The 12,308-nt window shown below is 46.7% G+C and overlaps 1 long non-coding RNA gene across 1 annotated transcript; it reads left to right on the forward strand.

Moving 5' to 3' along the window:
- Positions 1–2,545: 2,545 nt before the first annotated feature.
- Positions 2,546–8,783, forward strand: LOC130543054 (uncharacterized). The gene is made up of 2 exons (XR_008958078.1): positions 2,546–3,874; positions 7,915–8,783. It is a non-coding gene; the product is annotated as an uncharacterized LOC130543054 (long non-coding RNA).
- The last annotated feature ends 3,525 nt before the right edge of the window (positions 8,784–12,308 follow it).

The raw sequence follows: 12,308 nt of genomic DNA on the forward strand, positions 1-12,308 counted from the left end.
ACTTGGCCGCCCACATTATTGTTGCCAACTGCCAAGTGTGGCTGTGAGTGACAGGTAGATTCTTTGTGCCTGATGTGGGTCACACTTGCGCTTGGTCTGAGCACTTTTGTTTAATGCTCCACGAGGAGGCCAGAGCCGAGGAGCAGAGCAGGAGTAACAGGAGAAGTCTGCTGGGTGATGATTTGGCAGCTCAAGGAAAGTTGTAAATTAGGCTGTCAGAAGGGAACTTTCTGGCAAACTCAGTGAACAAACACAAGGTGTGAGGTGGCCAGTACTTGTAATAAGCTAACTTTCTCTCTCTCACTGGTGGTTTCCTCTTGTTGGTCTTTTGGTGAAGTGGTTAGACGTGTTAACTATCACCCAAACAGAATCTGAAAGGCTTTGGGGTTGGGGGGCACGGGGGTGGCCAACGGTGGTGAAGAGGAGGGGCACGAATGCACAGGTCCACAGTCAGAGCAATATCCATGGCCTTTGGAGGTTGGTTGATGGTGTCATCAGATCCCCTCCTGGGCATTATCCATGAGCAATGGCACACAAGCCAAGTTTCCTTGTCATTTTAGTGACTTCAGTTAGTCCCACAGTAACCCACGCTCTCTGCTGTTAGTGTCATGCTGTAATGTAAAGTCATGAGATTAATATTATAGAAACTTGAAGAAGGTTTTCTCTCTCTTCTCCCACTTAGTGGACCAAAACACACACACACACACACACACACACCCCAAACAAAAAAAAAACCCCAAACCCAACAACAACAAAAACCCCAAAGCCCTTGGTATGTATGGTCAATCCCATTGTATAAATTAACTTCCCTATTGGAACTGTGTTCTTTAGTCGAAGTGACAGCAATTCACACCGATGACATTCTTAGAAATAGGTCTATCTTTCCCACTAAGGTCCCTTGCCTCTTGGCACATTGTTTTTCAAACTTTTTTCAGTAGCAGAATCTACTTTTTTAGGGTGAGAAGTTAGACAAGGGCTTCACTATTTAAAACAGATGGAGTGGACCTTTTCCTGGATGGAGTGAGAGCGAGGACCTCAGATGCCCCCCGCTGGACCTGTCTCTCTTCTGCTGGCCGTCTCTACCGAATCTCATGGCTTTGTGGGGCAGCGGTTAAAATGCACTGACAGAGCGTCTGCTACCGTCCGTTTCAAGTACAGCCACTTAATATGGTAAATCCTCTTGTCCCCTAGTCAAGTTAGGTTAGCAATACAGTATTAATTAAGCTTGGCACAAGTTAGCAATAATCAGACCCTTAAAAAATATCACCACAGTACTCACCCTCAATTCTCAGTAGGCTACTCTAGTGGCCTTGAGTCTTCAAACCAATCCAATCTTGACCACCAGCTTTGTGGTCAGGTCACAGAATATGGCTGAGGAATGACCATGCCAACCACAGGTCCTCTGGCCCCTGGTCATGGTGGTTCCCTGACCTTACCTATCTCCTTCTGCTAAATTTTGGCTTTGTAGCTCCTCCCCTGTAACTGTATCTTTTGTCCTGGATTTGAAATGCTATTCCAACAGACTTATTTTCTCTTCATCCTCTCAAATCCTGAGCATACCATCTTGGGTCCTCTCTTTTGTTGAATTCCCAGTTTATTTCCAAGTTCCTTGCATCTTCAAACATGCACAGAACCTTCTGTTACACACGGATGCCTTAAAAGCCTTCGCGCTGTCTTCATGGTCACCCCAGCTCTGCCAGCTCCGTTATTTCAGACATCCTAGCCAAACACAGCCTTTCATCAGAAAGAGCCACACGTATACTGTTCCACACCTATAATTCAACCACAGTTGACTCACTAGCCTGATGACCCCCATCAATTCTCAATGATTCTGGGGGAGCAGGTTATTTTTCTTGGCACGGACCCAAGACGTTGAGGCTAGAATTCAATATTAGGCTGGTCTCCCTAGGATGTCATTAAGAGGGTTTAGTTACTGAAACACTAAAGGATATTGTCATAATACAGCAATTGCACCCAAATGGCCTCATATCCCAGACCACTCTGTCACATTTTAAAGCCCTAGTGCCCTTTAGGGGGGTTGGGGTGAGGGCCCCAATCAGACCTGGACACCTTTGCCTATTTATTTGTTTATCCAAAAATATTTGGAATAAAGTGGGATTTTTCCTGACAGCTAAATTGAGGTACTAACAATTATTTCTAGATGTACAGAAGTGCTTAACCAGTGCCACGAACACACGAAGGTTTTCTTCAGTCGACTATTATTTACTCAGGACATTTATGGAAAAAGAGTCGTTTATACTTGGAAGAAAGTGTGTATTCATACATATTGCATGTGGTATACTGAAGGTCAGGTGGGCTTGAACGTAAACAAGGCTAATTTTTCTTTATTTGGATACGTTTAGCACACGATTGCTGAGATGCAAGCTTACACACTCTTATAAGGGGAAGCATGAGCTTGTTTCAGTGTAAACCTTAGAACAGTGAGGTTTGTCCACCTCAGCCCTGTTGACGTTTGGGCCAGATGATTCTTGGCTGTTGGGGCTGCGCCGTGTGCTGTGGGATTTGGCAGCAGTCCTGTCCTCTCCTCACTGAAATGCCAGCAACGCCTCCCTCCCCCGCAGTTGTGACAACCCCAAATGTTTTCAGACATTGTCAAATGTCCCCTGCGGAGCAAACTCACCCCCGCTTGAGAACCAGTGCCACGAACACACGAGAAAAGCTGCAGGAGGAAGAGTTGCAGATGGAGGGACCTGTGGCACGACGGTGACTTCAGCTCCTGTCCCCACGTCCCTCCAGCCACGAGGATGAAGTGTCTGCACCTTCTCCCACCGGGGCAACAATGCACAGCTCTGCGGGATTTCTCCCACTGGGCCTTGGGACGTGTCCGATGTTTCTGCTTTTATGAATTAACCCTGTGTAGGAAGTAGGCAGAGTTAAAAATCCTGAGCGGCTGGCATCATGTTTCTCCAGGTAGAATTCCTAATTCAGGAGTGTGCTTCTATCTGCTGGCTTTTGCTACTTGACAAAGCAGTCCCGAGCTCGCAGTCCAGTCCAGACATTGATTACGGGTCATGCATCGGCTTGGTTGGGGTTCAGCTGATCCAGGCTGGACTCAATGGGGCGGGTCTGCTTCTCAGTGTAGGTGTGCGGGTCATCTGCCTCTCTCTTTGTCTTTCCGGGTCCTGTGGGCTGCTCGGGACAAGTTCGTCTCATGATGATGGCGGAGGTACAAGCACACGACATGAGACGTCTTCAGGCTGAGACTCAGGACTCCCACTCCCCCACTGCGGAGCTGTCCCATGGACCACAGCAAATCGGGCGCTGGCCCCACAGTCACTGGGAGGAAAGATACACTTTGCCCCTTTCGTGGGAAGAACATGGCGAAAGGCACGTGGATACGGAGAGTGCCGAGCGTGGGGGTCCGTGACACCATGTATCACAGCCCTCATTTTTAGAGTGGTAGTTTCGTTTCCATATCATTTTGGCCCCGAGCTTGCTTATTTTACTGGACACCTCTGTGATGAGAGAGTGGAACCGCAGAATGGAATTATCTGGTAGGGATGAGGGAGCCAAACGGACTGGTCTGAACATTTATTTTAACTGCAGTTAGCTCAATCTTGCATGCATTAAGCAGCGTTCGATTTCTGTGGCTCCAGACCACGGAAGAGGCTGGATTTGCCCGACGTGCCAGCAGAGAGCAAGGTATTTGCAAAGATGTTTGTGAGAATAAGATGTAAAAACACCGATTTGTAAGGATTGGCGGATTGCAGATGTGTTGGCCAGAAGACTGTCGAGCGAAAATCTCTGGAATGCTTTAGCAACCTTTTAAATTTATTGCCAGGAAATGTGCGCTGTTCACCTTCTCTGCATCTTTTCAAAAGATCTCCTGTAAATCCAGTCGAGCCTCGTGCAGGTACGGAGGGGTGCCGACAGTGATAAGTGAAGGGGCCTTGCTCCAGCCTGACCAAACACCGTTAATATGTAACCCGAATCTGACCACTTCTTGTATGTTTACACTGGGTTTCGGTATGATTTTTATCGGGTGAAAGAGCGATTCAAAGTGGCCTTCTTTCTTGGCGCTTGTCCACGATCTCTCACGGCTCAGGAGTAGAATGGCCGTAAGTCACGTCAGGGGGATTTGAGTCTGGTGGAATTAAAAATCATTTAACTTATTACACACAAGAATGTGCTGGATGGGTGGGTCAGTCTGCGTGAGGATAAGGCATCATAGCAGAAATCGTATTTTGTTGTTTGTGCCGAGACCGCAGGTTTCCAGGACGAGCTACGCGGGTGGCACGCCGCACCTCTCAGAGGGGCTAGAACAAAAGCAAGATGCCGACAAGGGCAAGTGCGGGAGAGGATCCCTAGCGATGAGAACCCTCAAATGTTGCTCTTGGGAATGCCCAGTGGTTCCGCCACTTTGGAAACCAGTTCAGCAATTTCTTATTACATTAAGCATATGCTTACCATAAGACTTAAAAAATGCCACTCCTAGGTAATTTACCCAAGAGAAATTAAAACTATTTTCTCACTAAAGTCTCTTTGTGAACGTTTGCAGGGGCTTTATTCACAATCACCAAGTGTCCTTTAATTGGCAAACGGGTAAGCATGTTGCGGTTCACCCATGCCACTGAGCGTGAGCTGGCAGTAAAAAGAAATGAGCTGCTGATCTATGTAATAACACGATTAAATCTCAGATGCATTATGTTATGTGAAAGAAGCCAGACTCGAAAGGCTATAAACTGGATGATTCCATTTATATGACATTCTGAAAAAAAGGCACACCTAGAGGGACAGAGAACAGATCAGCGGTTGCCAGGAGCGAGGGGAAGGGGGCTGTCTTTAAAGGGACATGAGGGAAATTTGGGGGGTGATGGAATTGTTCTATGTTGATCGTGGTCGTGATTATAGGACTGTGTACATAAGTCAAAACTCATGGAATCATGAACTAAAAAGAGTGAGTTTATACCCCAATAAACCTGACTTTTAATAAAGTGTGTGGTTTATTGTCCCCCAGAATCGCCTATTTTTATATCTGTCAATGTGACATATGTATTGGGATGGTCACCCAACTCATATTCCTTCTTTGGAAATGGCCCTTTGCTGCCCAGTCCCTGCTGAAAAGTGGAATACAACGGATTCCACACTCTGAGCCCTTGCTTGAAAGGATCATGGTGGACACCTACCCTCAACGAAACCAGTAAGATGCTCTCTTTTGAGACTTTGCTCTAAGAGACATGGAAACCACAGTCCAGAGGGTGTGTATTTTGGCTTGTAGATATGTTTTGTTTGGCCTGCACAATGTTTAAAGAAATTGAATTAATTGCCAACATTAAAAAAAATGGGAGATTTCACATAAAAATCCAGATTTCCGGCTTCTCTTTGAGAAGCGGGAGGATCCAGTAAAATGGGCCCAGATTCCCGCCTGCAGACAATGGCTAGAGCCGAGACTCTCGCCGCCTTCCCACCAGCGTGCCCCCTCTGTGCACGCAACTCTTCCCATTCCTGGGAGAAGCCAAGCTGCGGCTGTGTTTATGCTGTTAGCCGTCTTCTGGAGGAACGTTCAGGGAAATATGAAATATTTCTTGCACCTTCCACTTCTATCAGAAGTGGGAAAGCAAATGGTAAGACCATGTTTTATGAGAAATGAGAATGCGCGGATGACTTTGTGAAAGCAAGCTTTCATCTAATGGCGTATGACAAGCAGCCCAAGTGTGTGTGTACTGGAAGAACAGATTTCGCTTCCTTTCTGAAACCTACGTGGCTCTCTGTGCTCCCCCCACATTACCTGCCGGGGCTCGGACTCACCTGGGGGTGCGCTGCTCTGCTAGTCCAATGGTGGAGCCCCGGAGGGCTGTGGTCGTCTCAAGCTGGAGATAAGTAGGCGCCACGAGCCTCCTGTGCAGGTGCACACCAGTGCCACCAGGGAGGGGAAACTGAGAGCCTTAGAAAGAATCAAGTCTGCGGAAGTTTTACAACTGTGTGTGTGTTGGTGAGAGAGAGAGAGAGAGAGAGAGAGAGAGAGAGAAGGGGATGGACGTCCAGAGGAGAGTGTCAGTGGATTCCCTTCAGTCGCTTACAGTGAGGGAGCTGGGTTATAACCCACACTGGACACTTCTCAGGCTTTAATGTGCACCCAAATCCTGCGGGAGTTTGTGCAAACGCCCATTCTCATTCAGTAGGCCTGGAGTAGGGCCTGAGCTTCTGCATTCATAAGATCCCAGATGACGTCAGTACCGCCAAGCAGCCAACCACATTTTGAACAGCAAAGCTCCAAGTCACACCTGCGAAGAAACCGTTCGAGTTTACCTGCCTGAAGTCTGTTTTCAAGTCAACCGCTCTCCATGGAAGAAGTACTTGGTAAAACCAGCTTTTTTTCCTCACTCGCCAAAGATCACTCCTCTTGGATAGGGTCTAAGTAGCAGGGAGTGCAGGCTGGCAGTCTGGGAAGCAAGAATAATTCTGTGAAAAACTGCCTGGCGTCCTCCGAGAAGCGACGTGGGTTAGCAGCCCAGTGGAGGGAAAGACCGTGCCGCACGCCTGCCTGGTCCTGGTGGCTTGGCTCTGTGGCCTTAGACAGACAACACAGCAGTTTCTCCTCAGTCAAAGGAGGTGAGATTTTGACCTTGGAGGCCGTTGTGAACGATTTAATTAGCATTCATGAAGGCCTGCACGATGTATGGAGGAAAGGTACTTCAGGAGAACAGAGTAATTTACAGCCACGATCCTCATTTCATCATGGCTTTCGCTGGTACGCCGGCAGCCCAGCCTCACCGACGCCCTGCAGGATCTACAGCTCCCTCACGGTTGGAAATGCCGCAGGGAGGAACGTTCCAGCACTCTGTGCAGGAAGATAAATTGTGCTCCTTCTCCACAACCCTTGATATTACTCGGGTGGCTACCATTTCAGGTTTTAATATGATGATTTTTTCATGCAAAGAAGGAAGATTGTTGGGGGATGCCTGGGTGCCTCAGTCGGTGAAGCGTCTGCCTTCGGCTCAGGTCATGATCCCAGAGTCGTGGGATCGAGTCCTGCATGGGGCTCCCTGCTCAGCGGGGAGTCTGCTTCTCCCTCTGCCTGCTGCTCCCCCTACTTGTGCGCTCTCTGACAAATAAATAAATAAAATCTTAAAAAAAAAAAAAAAAAGAAGGAAGCTTCTCCTTTCAGTGGTCTCCTCCTTCCAAATAGGGGCCGTGGTGATGTCTGTTTAAAACCTATGGGCTCCGGCTTGAAAGGGAGATGTTCTTCCAGGTTTCTTTCTCGAAATCAGCAGTCTAGCGAAAGCTGGTCCCAAGGAAAGAGAATTAGGGCCGCAGAAGCGATTTACAAATTCCTCCAAACCACACTGAAAAGAGAAAAAGAATCCAATAAAGTTAATTTTAGTAATGCATTTTATTTGATCTAATGTTTCCAAACTCATTTTTCAATAAGTAGTTGATATAAAAATCATTAATGAGAAATTTTGCCATTTGGGGGGCACTGTCTTTGAAATTTGGTATATGTTACACTTCAAATGGGATGCTAGATTTTTCTTTAGCAATGCTTAATCGTGTTTAGACTTCCTAAGATCTACACTTGAAAAAGGAGCTTCGCCTATCTGAGTTGTTTCAAAACTACTCAAATTTTTTCTATTAACTGAATTAAGGATCCGTTTTTAAATTTAAATGTCAATTATAGAATGAAATCCCATTAAAAAAAATCAGTTCCTCGGTCACAATGGCCGATTCTTAAGGGTGCGAGAGCCGCATATGACCAGTGACTCTCTAGCGTAGGGCTAGTCCCTTAGGTGAGGGCAGCTGTTGGGCTGGGGCCCCGGGGGTCCCTGTCCTCACCCCCATGGCGGGCAGTGTATGTGTGTCCTTTGTCGAGGGACTTGCCTGCAAACTGACGAGTCCTGTGTGGAGAAGGTCTTCCTCCGTCAATACACATTATTTGTCCTCTTCTGTTCACAGAACTGCTGTTTATGGCCCATCTGTCTCTCGGAACGACTCGCATTCCCCAGAGGGACCTTGCACAGATCCCAACTGGGCGTCGCAAGACTAAAACTGCATGCTTCCACCCACTACTCTACTTATCCATTCAACAAATATTTACGCAGCAAGTTTCTGTGCCTCGCCCCGCTAAGCCCTGGGATGGCTTCAGCCATGAGAAAGGACAACTGGGTCACTGCCCTCAAGAAACTTCGTGTCTCCAAGTGCTAGACACTAAATGGAATCTCACAAACCATGAGTTAATAACAATAGGATATCTGTGAAGAACCTAATCCAGTCTGGAGGTTCAGTAACTCTTCCTTTAAAAAAAATGACATTTCCGTTGGGACCGGAAGGGGTTACACGGTGAAGCACTGGGAGAGGGGGCCTGTTCTTGGCAGAGGAGACAGTGCTCCAGAAAGCGCCGGAAGGTCAGGGTGGCTGGGATGTGGAGCCAGGAAGAATGGAGGGATGAGTAAGGGCCAGATCTGAAGGGCCTGGAAGGTCTTGAGAAGGGATTTAGTCTTTGCCCTAAGAACAACTGGAAGGCCACCAAAAGGTTTTAAGAAGAATGACATGATCAGACTCAGGTCTCCTTTTTGGCTTTTAGCAGATGGCATGTGGCTGCAGATCTTCCTCGGGATCATCCCCGTAAATTCAGCCCCAGCTGGAAATGATTGTGGGGAGAAAACATGGCGTCCTCCTTTCATTGTCCTGTTCACCAGCAGTGGAAGCCTGGGCTCTCTGAGGAAGAAAGAGCTCGTAGACATACTGAGGACAGACGCAGTCTGATGGCTCCAAAGGGATGAAATAGCACAATAAAATGAAATAAAAAACCCCAACAAACAAAACTCTGGGTATTCCCAATTTAAATTGGCTCTGCAATGGCTAAGACCCACCATGATTATATGATAATTAGTAGCACTGCTACTAATTATGATGACCGCTGCTACTATTTGTTACAGGCTCATTGTTTGCCACTTGTATATAAACAAATACATGTATATTTATACAAATATTATATATTTTATATATTACACAATATTATATATTCATATATGTGTGTATATATATGAATATTGACATATATATTATATATAGTCATGTGTGTATGTGTGTTCATACCCTAGTTCTAATCCATGGCAAAAAACCCACAAACCTGCCTGAAAGATAGATATTATTCCCATTTTGTTTAATGTACAAGGAAAGGGAGTTTCACAAAGTTGAAGCAGCTTGTCCAGAGTGGAGTTGCCAGTAAGGGCAGAGGCGGGATTGGCACAGGTGTCCGACTTCAAAGCCCTGATGTGTCCGCATCACCACACTGACCCTGGTGAGTAGAGGCCGGGCGAGCACTTGAGACACGGTGGCATGGGCTCACATGGTGGCAACACCGCTCACTTCTGTGACAAGCCAAGGGTCGGTAGCTGTTTTAGATATTTGATCCTTACTGCAACTTTGGATAAACTCACCCTCAAAGTGTTCTTTCCAGCGTGTGTCTTTTCCAAATGTTACATGTGGAGTTCCATTTTTTCCTCCTGTCGTCTTGCCAAGTTTTTTTTTTTTAAGATTGTATTTTTTTATTTGACAGAGAGAGAGAGAGCGAGCAGCAGAGGGATAGGGAGACAGACGCGGGACTCGATTCCAGGACCACGAGATCCTGACCTGAGCTGAAGGCAGATGCTTCTCCTACTGTGCCACGCAGGTGCCCTCCTGCTAAGTTTTTAACCTTTACTTTTTCCCTCCTGCTGCTCCGCAGGAGAAGCTGCTTTTGCTGACTTGAGCTGGGCTCCCTTCCTGTAGCTCGTGCAGGAGCTCGGCAGTCTCTAGCTGGGCATGCCCTCCTTCCTCTGCTAGCGTGGTCGCTGTGGGATGGACACATGTCCTAGGCACGGAGGCACAGCGAGCAGGCAGAGCGGACAGAGAACGAGAAGGGATGGCCCAAGCACAGACAATGACGTGTGAATTTGTGAAACACTCCCCACCAGGCGTGCAGGACGCCTGGGCCCTTCCATCCACTAACCTCTAACGTTGTTCTCAGAGGCGGGGAGAGGTCTGTCACATCCCCACAAAAGGAAAAGAGCTCGATCCAACAGTTCAGGATGTAAATCAATGGGCTTGTTCAAGCTTCATTCATTCCACGACACTTTGTTGAGCGCCTGATATGGGCTAGGAAGGGGTCTAGGGAATGGCACTGGGGTACAGCAAAAAATCTTAACTGATTAATAACAAAGAAGCAAACAAAAGAACAGATCTGAAACATTTTCACTGTGAAAAAGAGGTGGTAATTATATGACAGGTTGGAGGTATTAGCCAACACCAGTGGTCATCATTTTGTAATATGTAAATGTATCAAGTCAACTGGTCGTACACCTTAAACTTCTATAATGTTGTGAATCCATTACATCTCTACATAGCTGGTCAGAAACCAAACAAGCAAACCACCACCACCACCACCACAAAACGATCTAAATGCAGCTTTCATTCTAGTAGAAGAAGATAGACAATAAGCAAAGTGAGATGTAACATAAGTAGTATGTTTGTTGGTGGCACAAAATGAAGCAGGAAAAGAGATGGAAGTGGTTGGGGCTGGCAGGAGGATGGCATTGGAGCCGAGACCAGAAGGAAGTGAGGGGACAAACGATGGGGAAATCTAGGGGGAGAGCATTTCAGGCAAAGGAATCAGCAAGTGCAAAGGTCCTGAGGCAGGAGGGTAGCTACAGTGTTCACGGAATAGCAGGGAGGCCAGTATGGCTGGAGCTACGTGTAGCAGGAGAAGGGGTTGGAGAGATAACTGGAGGCGCACGGGGCCTTAGAGTCACTGTCAGACCTTTGGCTTTTCCTCTGAATGACAGGAGAAGCCACTAGAGTTTTCCTTGCAGAGAAGTAGCATTTTTCAGGACCAGCAGGGTGGAAAGCAGATGGTTTGAGCACAAGGACAGAGGTAGGATAAGCTGGCAAGGAGGCCATCGCCGTCATGCGTGTGGGTGATGCCAAAGCTCGGACAAGGCGGGAGCAGGGGAGGTGGGAGAAGTGGTCGGATTTACATACACTTTGAGGAAGAGTCACATGAATTGTGGACAGATTAGATAAAGAAAGTGAATTATTTGAAGTCATTTTTTTTCTCCCTACCCAAAAGTTATTTTAGCCATTTTCAGGCCTAGAAAGGAAGCTAGCTGTGTTGTTTATTGCCTTCGGTTAGAAGCTTCTTATATTCTTTTCAATAATGTTTTAACTTTTGAAATGATGCAAGTAAACCATCATTTTATTGTTCTTATAAAAAACCATAGAGTGCAAACAGAAAACTCCCATCTACTTCTCTGCAGTCCTCCTTTTCCAAGAAAGAGATGATCCCTATTATGTTTGATTCTTTCTGTGTGTGAACATGTAATCAAATTTAGAGTTTTATTCTCTTCTGAAAATGGGATCATATTGTTTACCATGATTTATGCTCAGTATGCCTCAGAGACCTTTCTATGTTGGTGCGGAGAGGTCCACCTCATTCTTCTAAAATGCTTAGGGAGTCCTCCAAGAATGTACCTGACTTTTTGACTCCTCTCTCCTAAGCGTTGTCTAAATTAGGGGATCAAAGACGGGCATCCACACACATGTGCTGGGCAGAGAGGGTCTGCTTCACAAAACATCCACAAGGTGACATTTTAAGGTTGACAGGGTGAGCCCAGTGAACATAGCCCATCTGTTCGAGATGCTCTCCTGCTCTTGGAAAGCATTCCTCGCCCTGAGTCATGTCCACTTTTGCAATGGAAAACTCTGGGGGTATATCGTGCCCTTGGTTTCCCAACACCTCTCTCCTTCGCATGTGTGGCTAGAGAAAGTTAAAGGACCCAGGCAAGCAGGTTGCCTGGCGTTTTATGGTAAACACGTCTCCCCAGCCACCATGCAAACATCGGACTGGGCAAGACTAAATGATGTTAATGGCTGAAAAGAATTCCCTCTACGTACGCTTTCCTCTCAATTGTTACAATGCTGCCTATTATTGTTCATCGTAACTGTATAGGTAATGCATCGACAGTGTAGAAAAATTAGAAAAAATACAGAAAAAAGTTTTAATAATACTGGCCACGAAGTTTCTGCCCCAAGGCACTGTTTTGCCTCTTACGAGAGGATCAGAACTCGGATCGTCTGTGACATGGCGGCTTACGTAGCCTCCATCGGACAGACCTCTGACTTTGCTTGGTCTTCCTCTGTGCAGGAATACGTCATGAAGAGGTGGGAGGGACCGCAAACACATCCTAGTGGAAAACCAGTGCTGGGCCTCTTCAGATAGGAAGTACTGTTTTAATGCAAGAGGTAGTTGAATTAGTTGAGCAGGGTTTCCAGTGGTTGGGACCACTCTCCAAATTTAGCAGCTGCCCTTC

The sequence above is a fragment of the Ursus arctos genome, unplaced genomic scaffold (assembly GCF_023065955.2).
Source record: "Ursus arctos isolate Adak ecotype North America unplaced genomic scaffold, UrsArc2.0 scaffold_7, whole genome shotgun sequence".
In the NCBI taxonomy this organism is placed as follows: Eukaryota; Metazoa; Chordata; class Mammalia; order Carnivora; family Ursidae; genus Ursus; species Ursus arctos.